This window comes from Mustela nivalis (genome assembly GCF_964662115.1).
Source record: "Mustela nivalis genome assembly, chromosome: 6".
NCBI lineage: Eukaryota > Metazoa > Chordata > Mammalia > Carnivora > Mustelidae > Mustela > Mustela nivalis.
Window position 1 is genome coordinate 20,699,872 of NC_139025.1, and position 14,139 is coordinate 20,714,010.

At 37.8% G+C, this 14,139-nt stretch overlaps 1 protein-coding gene across 8 annotated transcripts in view; it reads right to left on the minus strand.

Annotated features, from left to right (window-relative positions):
• DIO2 (iodothyronine deiodinase 2) overlaps positions 1 to 13,644 on the minus strand; it is a 202,594-nt gene extending 188,950 nt beyond the window's left edge. For all 8 annotated transcript variants that reach the window (XM_082736340.1, XM_082736345.1, XM_082736344.1 and 5 more), the window contains exon 1: positions 13,533 to 13,644. The gene's annotated coding sequence lies outside the window, so the exon portion shown is untranslated. The remainder of the gene's footprint in view (positions 1 to 13,532) is intronic.
• Positions 13,645 to 14,139: the final 495 nt, after the last annotated feature.

Consider the following 14,139-nt stretch of genomic DNA (forward strand, 5'->3'; position numbering starts at 1 on the left):
ACGTTCCATGCTAATGGACTGAAAGAAAACATATTGTGAAAATGTCTGTGCTACTAGAACAACCTACATAGTTAATGCAAACCCTATCAAAATACCATCGACTTTTTTCAAAGAAATGGAACGAATAATTCTAAGATTTATATGAAACCAGAAAAGACCCTAAATAGCCAGAGGAATGTTGAAAAAGAAAACCTAGGTTGGTGGCATCACAATTCCAGACTTCAAGCTCTATTATAAAGCTGTAATCATCAAGACAGTATGGTAATGGCACAAAACAGACACAAAGATCAATGGAACAGAATAGAGAGCCCAGAAATGGACCCTCAACTCTATGGTCAACTAATCTTTGACAAAGCAGGAATGTTTAATGGAAAAAAGCCAGTCTCTTAAGCAAATGGTGTTGGGAAAATTGGGCAGCCACATGCAGAAGAATGAAACTGAACCATTTCCTTATACCACACAAGAAAATAGACCCAAAATGGATGAAAGATCTCAATGTGAGACAGGAATCCATCAAAATCCTTGAGGAGAACACAGGCAGCCACCTCTTCACCCTCAGTCACAGTAACTTCTTTCTAGATACATCACCAAAGACAAGGGAACCAAGGACAAAAATGAACTATTGGGACTTTATCAAGATCAAAAGCTTTTGCACAGCAATGAAAACAGTCAACAAAACCAAAAGACAACTGACAGAATGAGAGAAGATATTTGCAAATGACATATCAGAAATAGGCCTAGTATCCAAAGTATCTAAAGTACTTATCAAACTCAACATCCAAAGAACAAATAAGCCAATTAAGAAATGGGCAGAAGACATGAACAGACATTTCTGCAAGGAAGACATCCAGATAGCCAACAGACACATGAAAGAGTGCTCCACATCACCCGGCATCAGTGAAATACAAATCAAAACCACAGTGAGATACCATCTCATACCAGTCAGAATGGCTGAAATTAACAATTCAGGAAACAACAGTGTTGATGAGGATTAGAAGAATGGGGAACCCTCCTACACTGTTGATGACTGCAAACTGGTACAGCCACTCTGGAAAACAGTATGGAGGTTTCTTGAAAAGTTGAAAATAGAGTTACCCTACGACTCAGTAATGGTACTACTGGGTATTTACCCTAAAGATACAAATGTAGGGATCCAAAGGAGCACATACACCCAAATGTTTATAGTAGCAATGTTCACAATAGCAAATATGGAAAGAGCCTAGGCTGGACATTGTTGATGTCCATCAACGGATGAATGGAATAAGAAGATGTGGTACAATGCAGCCATCAAAAGAAATGAAATCTTGCCATTTGCAACAATGTGCATGGAACTAGAGGATATTATGCTGAGTGAAATAAGTCAATCAGAGAAAGACAATTAACATATGATCTCTCTGATATGAGGAATTTGAGAGTCAGGGTGGGGGGTTTTAGATGATAGGGAAGGAAAAAATGAAACAAGATGGGATCGGGAAGAAGACAAACCATAAGAGACTCTTAACCTCATGAAACAAACTGAGGGTTGTTGGGCGGAGGGGGAGTAAGGAAAGGGTGTCAGGGTGATGGACATTGGGAGGGTATGTGCTATGGCAAGTGCTGTGAAATATATAAGACTGATGATTTGCAGACCTGTACCCCTGGGCAAATAATACATTATATGTTGATTAAAAAGATAAATAAATAAACAAATAAATAAATATTAAAAACAAAAAAAAATATACAGAAGCTTATCTACAAAAAACCTACAACTAACATAATTAATGGTGAAAATTGCAAACTAGATAAGGATGTCTACTTTTGCTATTTCTATGCAACAAAGTAGTAAAGGTCTTAGCCAGGGCAATTATGTGAGTAAATTAAATTAAATCTCTAGATCAGAAAGGAATAAGTATAATTGTCCCAATTTGCCAATGGTCTAATCTTATACATAGAAACTCTTCTAGGAACCCACTAAAAAACTGTTAAAACAGAGATAATCAATGAGTTCAGCAAGGTTGCAAGATATATCAAAATATCAGTGTTAATTATATTTCTATATAGTAGCAATAACCAAATCAAAAATGAAATCAAGAAAATCATTCCACTGAAAATAACATCAAAAATACTTATGAGTAAATGAATTAAGAAATGTAACACCTACACTCTGAAAACTACAAAATATCATTGAAAGAAATTAAAGGCCTAATTCAATACAAAAACACCCATGTTTGTGGATCAGAATATTTAATATTGTTACAATGGTAATATTCCCCAAATTGATCTGCAAATTCAATGGAATCCCTACCAAAACACCAGCTGTCTTTTTGCAGAAAAAACAAACATATCCTAAAATTCATATGAAAATGCAAGGGATGAGAATAGCCAAAACAATTTTGAAAAAGCAAAACAAAATTGGAAAACGCACATTTCCCAATTTCAAGAGCTACTGTAAACTATAGCAATCAAGACAATGTGGTACTAGTATAAGCATAGACATATAGACAAATGGAATAGAATTAAGAACCCTGAAATAAACACTATTGGTCTTCAATAAGAATGCCAAAGGTTAGACCCCTACTTCACATCATATACAAAAATTAACAAATGGATCAGAGATCAAAGTATAAAGTTCTTAGAAGAAGATATAAGTGTAAATCTATACAAACTTAGATTAGACAATGATTTCATCAACACAACACCAAAAGCATAAGCAACAATAACAAAAAATAGATAATTGGACATGTGTGATTTTTTGGTTTGTTTTCTAGGTTTTTCTGTTTTCTTCTTTGTCTTCTTGTGGAGTTTTTTTTATAACAGAATTCCATTTAATTTATTTATAGCATTTTTTAGTTTCTCTGTTTAGGTTTTTAAATGGTTGATAGAGTCACTACATTATATATACAAAGCTTATCAGAGTCTGTTTGGTATTGTTATTCTACCAGTTCAAGTAATGTGTAGAAACTTTACCTAGCTTTATGTCCCTTTATTCTCCTGCACTTGAAATAATATTTCCTCTACATGTATTTAAAGCCTTATCAGTGTAATAATTTTTTTAAACCATCAAACATAACTTATGTTTAAAGAACTTCCTTTAGTAATTTATGGTAGATCTGCTGGCAAAAATTCTCTTAGTTTCCATTCATTTTAAAATGTCTTGATTTCCCCCTCATTCTTAAAGTATGTTTTCCCCAGGTATGAAATTCAGGGTTAAAAATTCAGATTCCTGTGCTCCAAGAGCTGCTTGGGAAAGAGTAACAGCACCTCTGGACTTCAAAGGAGCATGGCCTTTTCAGGGGTAACCAGAATGAAGCCCAAATCTCTGGAAAGTACACATGGCCAAAACTTTCGTCCCTGCACTACACTTCCAAACAGGGAGGGAGTCCTAGTAAGAACCCAGACTGAATTTACCACTCTCTCTCTTAGGTAAAGAAGCTCAGGACCAAATTTAATCTGATTCCAAAAATAAAGTAACATATGTCTTTCACAGTTAGCTTTGTAAAATACTGTTAAACCTCTTACATAGTTTTCATTTTTATCTAATTCTGGCTAGAGAAAGGGAACTCTTGATCCTAAACAATTCTACTGAACCTCCTTTTGATTTTTTTCTAACTTGTTGATCTCTAGATCACAGTAGCCTTCTATGATGCTATGCTCTCAGTTTTTGTTTTTGTTTTTTTTTTTTTTTTTGGAGGGTTTTGTGTGTGTGTGTGTTGCTTTTTTTTTTTTTTTTTTTTTTTTTTTAAGAAAACATCTAACACAAGTCAGCTTTTCTTACAGAGCTTTTCTTACACACTGTGGAATGACTTTAGCTTGGGCCCTGGTGTTAAAAGAAAATTCATCAAAGAGAACATGAGATGTTTTCCTCACCTTGCACCTGGAATGTCACCTGTAACTTTAAAGGTAAAAACGCCTCCTTTTATACTCTCTATTCCCTCTGTGGTCTGGGCATTGCAGACATTGCCTAGACAATGTGAGTCCACTTTTGTCGTTTTACAGACCTGGTGGACATTACTGGTTCTATTTAAGAGTTATGATGTACCATGTATTCTTCCCAAGGCTGCATTTTTTTTTCTATTACTTTTTTTGCTGTGTCCTGAAACCTCCATCCTCGTCTTCTGCTTAAAATCTTTTAAAAGCTATTATTTTCTCTCAATTTTTTCTAATTATTTTCTCATATAGTTTAAAAACATTTGGGGCACTCAATAGATACAGCAGTTGCAAATATGTTTTTTTTTTTAAGATTGTATTTATTTATCTGACCGAAAGAGATCACAAGTAGGCAGAGAGGCCGACAGAAAGAGAGAGAAGAGAGAGGGAAGCAGACTCCCCACTGAGCGGAGAGCCTGTTGTGGGACTTGATCATGAGATCATGACCTGAGCCTAAGGCAGAGGCTTAAGACACTGAGCCACCCAGGCGCCCACAAATATGTTCTTGATTATCAAATAGTTCTCTCAAGGCTAAGTCTGTCCATCTCCCTGACATCAGACCTATATAGCCTCCAAGAAGACACATGGGAATGTCCCCTAAAATGTGTTTAAAATACATAGTATACAAAACGAAACTCCAACTTCCCCATTAAAATCAGCATCTCCTCCTGGGAGCCCTATCTCAGGAAATGGCACCCCCCGTGTCCAACCAAGAGCTCAAGCTATTTTCTCACCCACTTCTAAGTTCAAACTGTTACCAAGACTTGAAAACCTAAATATCACACAAAATTCTTCCCTGCTCTGTTCCCAATGCTACCTTCCTAGTTTAGCTTCCAATCCTTTCTCACCTCAACAGACTACCGCCATCACTGCTGCTTTCCCTGTGCTACTTCTGCTACTGCTAAGAATAGTTATAATAAAACAGTAAATAATGACAGCTGACAATAAGCACTTTCTACGAGCCAGATGCTGTTCTAAATACACAACATGAATTGTTTAATTACTTCTCCTCATGACCTTAAAGAGTAAATTCTACCTTTAAACCCAAAGTAAAGATACGGAAACTGAGGGCACTGAGAAATAACATATTTTTAACCAATGTATTTCAGATTTTAAGAGGAAGTTCAAGGATTCAAACCCAGGAAGTCTGACTTCAGAGCCAGGACAGTTAACCACTAACCCGGTGCATCCAAGCTCACCTTTCCTGACCCCCAATCCCTTCTTCAAGCCATGGTAATGATTTAAAAAATGGAAATCTGACCGTGCCACTCACCCATTTAAAATCCTACAGATAGCATGAAATGCTTGCCTATGTCACTGAAAAACATTCATTGTCTGCACCATCCAGACTTCGCTCCCAGAGCACATACTCTCCTAGCGTGTTCCAGTCACTTTAACCACGTATTAGTTTTTGGCCCAGATTATTTTGACTCCATTTCTTCTCCCCATCTCCTTCCCCTGGCTGGAGTCTATTCTTACTCCAAGAAGTAATAGGTAGGTGATAACCTCTCAACAGTCTCCAGGGCAGGTGGTTTCCATTAGTCAGGGATGGTGCTCCAAAACAAGTGGCAGGTAGAAGGCATTACCTTAGCACTGACAGCAGCTGAGGAAAAGGCGTCCCAGTCAGGGAGAGGAGATTTGGTCATAGAGTCTTCTACAGCTTCTCTCACATTTATTGCCATGGCTTGTAGTTTTCCATTTGTTGTCTTCACTGCTACCCAGGGAATATCCTGAGGATGAGGACTATGGTTTTTACTTTAGATGTCCTCAGCAAGCCCACTTTCTGGTAAGCTAATGAAAGAGTGAATGAATGATAATTCAGTCCCTCCCACCTTGAGTGAGGAGATAAACAGAAAAATACTTACAAAGCAAAGTGAGTAGTGCCTTAGAAATGCAAAGGAGCGAGACTCACTGACAGTCTTGGGTTCCCAGAGAATAGAAGCCCCAGAGAGCAGGGTTTCTGTCTGCCTTATTCCCTGGCGTATCCCCTGAACCTAACAGAGGACCTAGACGTTACTAGGCACTCAAAAAATACTTGTTAACTCAATAAGAGAATTTGTGTGGATGGAATTCCTAAACTCAGGAGCTGATGAGAAGTAGTTACACTTAATTTCTACCAGCTTGTGTACATTCGAGGTCAGCAACTTCTAAAACTGTCTCGAAGTAAGATCCCGACACAAGCATGACTTGGAGATGTGGTAGAAATGCAAATTCTGGTGCCCCAGCTGACACCTAGAGAGTCAGAAACTCTGGGGGTAGAGCCCATCCAAACATTTATTAACAAGTTCTCCAGGTGGTTTTAATACATGCTGAAGCTTGAGAGGCACGGGTTTTGTTTGTTTTTAAGATTTTATTATTATTATTTTTTGACAGAAAGAGAAATAGGGAGAGAGGGAACACAAGCAGGGGGAGTGGGAGAGGGACAAGCAGGCTTCCCGCAGAGCAGGGAGCCCCAGGCGGGGCTCAATCCCAGGACCCTGGGATCGTAACCTGAGCCAAAGGCAGATGCTCAAAGACTGAACCATGCAGGTGCCCCAGAGACGCAGTGTTTCAAAGCAATAGCTGGCAACCCTGGCTGCACATTAGAATCACCTGGGCAGGAGGGGAAGGGGGGGCCTGTTGTGTGCACCCATATGTATCCTATGCACTGAGTGTGTTCCCCCACAATTCATATATTGAAGCCCTAACCCTCAATGTGATCATATTGGGAAATGGGGTCATTGGGAGATAATTCGGTCTGGATGAATTCACAAGGGTGGAATCCATCTTTGGGATGGGCTCAGTGTCCTTATAAGAAGAGGCAGAAAGGCCAGAGCTCACTCTCCGTTCCGCCAGGTGAGGACACACAAAGAGAAGACAGGTGTCACAAGCCAGGCAGACAGCTCTCACCAGGACCTGACCTTGCTGGCACCTTTGATTTCCCATCTTCAGAACTCTGAAAAATAAGTATCTGTTGTTCAAGCCACCCTGTATATGTATTTTATTATAACAGCCTAAGCAGACTCAAACAGTGTTTATGTGCACATATATGCACAGGTACATACACAGATCTGTACATATATACCTATATATCAATCAAGGAGCCTGATTTAATTGGCACTACACACACAGTGCTGTCTCCAACTACTCAGAATGGTCGGGGCCAGGTCTCAGAACCCCTTTGGTTTTCCCAGTCTCAGGAGCAGACCTGTGTTCTGAATCTCACAGATGTTTACTATCCCCCAGAACAGTACATCATTCTTCTGTTCTCCACACCCCCATCCCTGGCTTCCTTATTTTTGGAGGTTGTGTATGCTGGGGTAAATAAATACACATAAAAGATGATATTTTGACATTATATGCTCACTAAATTTTTTGACAGTTTCTTCTTAAGAAAGAAATTATGGAAACAAATTTAAATTGTGTGACCATAAGGATGAACCCAAACATTTCGTTTGTATACATATGCATGCATACGAATGTTTTGCTCTTACACCATGCCCACAAAGTGAGACAGATGGAAAGGTAACATCATTTACCACTCTTTTGTCAGTAGTGTAGGTGTGTTATTTCCTCTTGTTTTTAAGAATTTAGTCTTTATAAGGCCCTACCAGTGATTTTTTTTTTTAAGATTTTATTTATTTATTTATTTGTCAGAGAGAGAGAGAGAGCACATACATGGGGGGGAGCCGCAGGCAAAGGGAAGGGAGAAGCAGGCTCCCCACTGAGCAAGGAGCCCATGAGGGATTCAATCCCAGAACCCTGGGATCATGACCTGAGCCAACGGCAGACACTTAACCAACTGAGCCACCCAGGCATCCCCCTACTGGTGATTTTCTATGCTTTAGCTTCTTTGGGGTGTAGTCTGATTGCAAGATAAAAATGAGCCTCAAACTGTCAACCAGTTTGCTGTAGGTTTCATGTTTGCTTCCTGCCTGTTCTTATTTCTGTGAACATTCCCTGTAGCAGTGCTTTCATCTTGTAGCAGCAGACCCTTTCAGTAATGCAGTTGAGTCTAGTTTTAATTATTCCAATATTGGTAGAAACATCCTTATCACCAACCTCTCCCGATGAAGGATATCAACACCAGCTAAGCACAACTTAGTCAGAAGCTGACTTCCAGCACCACAGGCCCTTCCTCCTAGCTCCGGGACTTAAATTTTCCAACCTCTCCCTCTTGCTCTCTCCCATCCTTAAGGGAATGGCTGCTTCCAGCAACTGCTACCTCTGAGACATTCCTAGTGTTTTAGAGAAACACCCTCATTCTCTCTCTCTCTCCCTCATTGTCTTTCTCTTTTTTGTTTTTGTTTTTTTTTTTTTTCTTTTTCTGGTACATAGAGAGTAATTTTAGTCATAGTTACTAATCAAAACACTGCCATGCTTTGTTTTTGATGGACCCTGATATAAAGATATTGGCACTAGGAACCATCCTGTGAAGCAGACTATCAAACATAGTATACTGGGGTTAATTTGGTCATTTTGTGGATTTGCATGAGTGTTGAGCTCCTTGTTAATGGGAAATGGATTGGTGGTGACCCATGACATGCAGTGGCATATGATTAATCAAAGCATTACCTGTGATTGATTATGATAAGATGCCCACTGGGGTAGGTCCTTGGGAAGCTAAGTGACTATGGCCTTTCAGCTACTGTGGCATTACAGGTAACAAGGACTGTGGTGAGATGGATTTTCTGATTGCATCGGAACAATGCAATTTCAGGAAAAAGATAGGGAAGACTCCAAATGGATTCTAAAGATGTTAGACCAAGGAGATTGGAATAGAATTCTGGAAAACACCCGATTTATTGCTTTTGATGTGTTGATGGTGTTTATGTACTTAATGTGTTGATTGGAAGTGGTTCTAATAGCTTATTCTGGTTGAGTGGCCCTTGACTTTTCGATAGCCTGCATTTAATGAGATCAAGATGCCAGAACCTCCCTGGCAAAATGCAGAACAGTTCCAAAAGGCTTGAGGAGATAAGGATATTAGAGCAGATTTATCATATGTGACCTACACGTCCTACATTTCCACCTCATTACTGCCCTCAACTTGTGCTACATTCACTGGAGAGCTTCAAGAACACTTGCTGTGCATTGGTAAGGGGAGAACCAGAATCCTGAGAGAGCCCCCTGGTTGCTGCTCTTTGTAGGAAAGGTATGAAAATGGAAGATGCTGCTGTTGAGATGTTCTCCTGATTTGCAATAGGATCCTACAGTTTCAGAGGCCAAGTGTCAGTGCCTAACTGACAGAGGCAAAGTGGACCCTATGGGGGGAAGAAATAAACCGGTAGTTTGCATATTTTGTCTTAGGTATCTTTGGCAGTGGCAAATGATTATTACAGGGTCTCTAGGAATGAAATGCGCAGATAGCTTACTAAGATATTACTTGATCTATAAAATAAATTATTTTCAGGCTGTTGGAAATCAGACATGAGTTGACACAATGCCTCTCTCCCAGTTTCTATGCATAACTCCAGAACCCTTTCATTAAAGTGAGAGACCAGTTTCATGTGAGGATACAGCCTGCTACACTGCCACATATATACACTACAAATCTTTCTTGAGCTTTTTCCACTGTGTCTGTAGTATAGGAAAAAGAAAAACTGAGATTTTCAGAAGTTATTAGGCACTGGCTTTGAACTGGTTTTGACTTCCAAAAACGTCTACCAGTCACATTGGAGGTTTATGGTATTCACGTAGAAAGTAGAGTTAACAATGGTGTGCTGAATAAGATGGAAATATAATTTTGGAGTCATTAGAATATAGATGATATTTAGAACCAAGATACTAGATGATATCACCAAAAAGTGGCACAGATAAAGAAAGTCCAAATTCCAAAGATTAAGCCATTAAGGGTTAAAGTTTTAGACAGTGATGACATGAGAAGGAACTAGCAGAACAGATTGAGAGGCAGTAGCCAGAAATACAGTGCGGGGGGGGGGGGGGCAGGGGGGCGGGTACAAGCTGAATGTGTTGTACTGGAACCAAAGGAAGAAAAGTGGTTCAAAGGAGAGAATGAGCAAGTTGTGTCAAATGCTACTAATCAGGTAACTAAGAAGAGGATCAAAAGATGGTAACACGATCTCAGCAATGTGGTGACCAGAGCGGAATTTCAGAGCCATGGTTGGTGAGAAGCCTGATTTGACTGGATTCAAGAAAAAGAAAATGAGAAGACACATTGGAAACAGCAAGTGCAGACAGCTTTCTAAAAGAGTTTTACTGCAAAAGAACAGAAATAGGACAGCAGCTGGAAAAAAAAAAAAACAACAGTGAAGTCAAGAGGATGTTGTTTGTTGTTATTGTTGTAAGATGAAAAAATAATGGCATATTTTACATTGATGGAAATGTTCCAATAACAGGGGGAACATGATGATTCAGGGAAAGAGGAGAATTGGCAGACCAATGTCTTTGAGTAGGAGAAAAGTATAAAACTTAATGCACAGATGAAGAAGTTAGACTTAGCATTGAGCAATTTATCTACAATAATAGGAAAGAAGTTCTCTCCTAGTAGTTCAGATTTAGAAAGCATATAAAATAGAAATGATCTGCAAATACAAAGTTACTTCTATAATTATAAAATTCTTATAAACTTAATTTTATTAATTCTTAAAAACTTATAAAACTTCAACATAAGTTAAAAGTTCTTATAAAGTTTTAAAATTGGTAAAAATTCAAAGTTTGTCAAGAAAAAAGAGAATGCTTTCATAAGCAAAATTTGGAATCAAATAAATATAATTTAAAATGCTGTAGATATTTTAAAAGTAGCAAGACTTTCATGACCAACTTTATGCCAACAAATTTGAAAACAAATGCTAGGAAAATGTAACTTAGTAAAATCGATTAATGAAAGATCAGAAAATTAATAGTCCTATAACTTTTAAAAAATTGAATCTGTGATTTAAAATCTTCCTACAAAATAAACTCATACTCAGTGATAAAGTAGTGATAAAGTACTGCAATCATTTCCTTTAAGATTAGGAATCAGAGTAAGAAGAAAAGAAATAATCACCATTTATGTTTAACATTGTTTTAAAGAAACCAGCCCAAATACTGAGGCAAGAGAAAGAAATGAAAGTCATGAGAATCAGCAAAAATGCATAAATACCCTTAGTATTCATAGACTATCATTGGCTACTTAGGTAACCTGAAAGAATCAAAGACTCTAAAAGGATTAATAAAAGATTACTGATTAAAAATCAGTGTATAAAAACTAACTGCATTTGTATAAGCTTTCAACAGAAAAATTATTTTTCAAAAATAATATCCTTTCAATAGTAATACAATTATAAATATTGAGAAACATATAAGACCTATGGAGAAAATTGTAAAACTTTTGAAAGACAATTAAAGGAGATCTAAATAAATGGAGATATACCAAACTCATGGTTCATGATACTCAATATCATAAAAATGTCTTTTCTTCCAAAATTAATGTATACTTTCAGTGCAGCTCGTCAAATTGTTAACTGGTTTCTGTGTTTACCTGTGTGTGCAGGTTGGAGAGTACAAAGATGTGTATAAGTGAGTAAGGGAAATCTGATAGCTAATTCTAAAATCAATGCAGAAATTTGAGGTTATCAGAAAACACAAAATTCTTTCAAATAAGAATCTACAATAGGGACATCTGGGTGGCTTTGTTGGTTAAGTGTCTGCTCAGGTCATGATCCCAGGGTCCTGGGAATCCCTGCTCAGCAGGGAGCCTGCTTCTCTCTCTCCAACCAGCTTGTGTTCTCTGTCACTATCTGTGTCTCTTTCTCTCTCTCAAATAAATAAATAAAATCTTAAAAAAAAAAAGGATTGACAATAGATTTAAAAGAAAAAATAATAAAGTTACAATTTTAAAAAAGAATCTTTTAAATTATCCTGTGAAATTTTTTAAACTGCTTTATTGAGGTGTAATTGAAGTATAATAAACACATATTTAAAGTGTATAGTTTGATAAGTTTTGGTAAGTTTTGATCAGTTTGATACATTGGTGAAACTATCACTCTCTAAAACTTTCTCTATTCCTCTTTATAATGCTCCTCCACCCCACTCTGTATCAAGGCAACTACTGATTTACTTTGTGTCACCACAGATTAATTTTCATTTTCTGGAATTGTATATAAATGGAATCATAATAATGTCCTATTTTATCTGACAATCAAAATAATGTCCTACTTTGTCTGACTTCTTTCACTGGGCATAATTATTTTAAAACCCATTCATATTTTACCATGTATCAATTCCTTCCTCTTTGTTGCTGAGTAGTACTCCCAAGTAAGATTTGAAATGGTAACTTCCCAAACATATTGGGAACACAAAGATGAGGCAGATGACCTCCTATCCTAGAAATCCTCACAGGAATGCATGCTCACAGGTTCTCTTATGTTGGTCCTGATTTTGCTAACCCACTTTAGAAAGCTGTGGTTTTAACTAACCAGACCCTTCTCAAAAAGCCTGTTGCTAAACACTGTTCTTTTTATAGGCTTTTTTTCTTTTCGGCTAAATACAGCATATTGTTATAAAACGGCAGCTAAGAATCTAGTTTTCTTTTAGGCCATTTAGACTTTACTTTATTCTATTTTTATAACTGTAGCCCCATGCACCAACTAGTTGATCTGAGCTTTTGATCCCAAGAAAGTGTTTGTGGATAGGTCAGCCCTCTTACTGCAAGAAAAGCTACTGCAAGAAAAGCAAGTCAAAGTGCAAACTGACAGCTTATCAGGACAGACAACACAAAAGCAACAAAACTTCTAATGGATCCATTATTTACTCTAGGGCATTCATGCAACTAAAATTTGCTTGAATATTTTCTATGCACTTGGCATTGAATTTTACATGTATTGTCTCATTCAGTCCTTAAATCCCAACGAAATTAATGTTTAATTATTCTTATTTTATACAGAGGAAACTGAGGCATGGAGACTAAAATGTCACAGAGAAGATGGCAGAACATAGCAGAGCATAGACTCTAGAGAAAAATATACCCTGGTGTGAATTCTAGCCAGACATTTAGTACTGCCCAGTTTTCTTGCTGGTTAAACAAGACTTCCGTAAAATAATTAGCATAAAATAACAGTACCAGGTTATAAGGTTATTGTATGGCTTGGATGATATAATGCCTTGCACAAAGTAAGTAATAAACAGAAGCTATAATAATTATTATCATTGTCATTATTATTGCCATGACCAAGTAGTAATGCCTTCAACCATTATTACCCTGAGTCAATTACTTGAAAGTAAAATGTTTTCAAACCTCCTAATCAAAAATGAGCTTGCGTCACTTCCAAATCCTGGGCATTTAAGAAGCATAGGAGATTAATATTAATTAAAATACATTCTGATTTTCCACCACATGTGTTGATTTACACCCTGTCACAAAGCAAATCTCTTTACAACATTTTAAGACAACTAGTTTTCTTTAAAACACATAGAGAGAAAAACACACCTAATATTTTAATCCAGTGACAAACACATTCACCACATGGGTATTATCTGAGAGTTAGCAATTTGACTCCTTGATCAACAATCCCGGCTTTACTTTGTTCGGTTCAGCCAACTCCCATTTCTTTTACTTTTCTCAGCACATAATGTGATAAATGTTCCCACTGCAACGTGTCACAGGGTAACTGAGGTTGCCAAGGTACACACACACACAGTCTCACCAAGCGATGAGGAGGAGGATAATTCAGCAAGTCTGCCATAGCATTCCGGAACTCTTTATGGCTAGGGAAACTTGAAGGCTTGCTCTTGAATACAGTTAACTTCATGGTGATTTTTAGTGTGAGTCCTCCCTTCCCCCTACATCTGACCATAACCAAGGATTATAGGCTCTTAGCCAAGATAAGGTGGGACCACTGGCTTGCCACATGCCCTTGCATGCCACATGACAAAATTAGCCTTGCCAGTTGCATCTCTCCCTACCCCTAGTACAGTTTAGGATTAGTGTGATGACCTTTTCTAATTGGTTGGCACAAATTCCTGTCTGGAGTCTTGCTCTGAATTGTAGTTACCAATCATATGACTGTAAGAAAATACTCCAAGCTGTTAGCACCAGGCAGCTGGAGGAGGAAACCAAGGTAGGAATCCTGGTTCTACAAAACTGTCCTTGGCTCACTCTTTATAACAGAACAGAACCGGAAACACCGTCTCGTCTTGTGGGAAGATAAAGATGAATATTTGGCAATCGTCACTCCTAACCATCAAGTCCTTCTCAAATTCTTCCATGGAAGATGATTTTACTAATTTTAGCCTCCTCTTGGAAATAAGGGT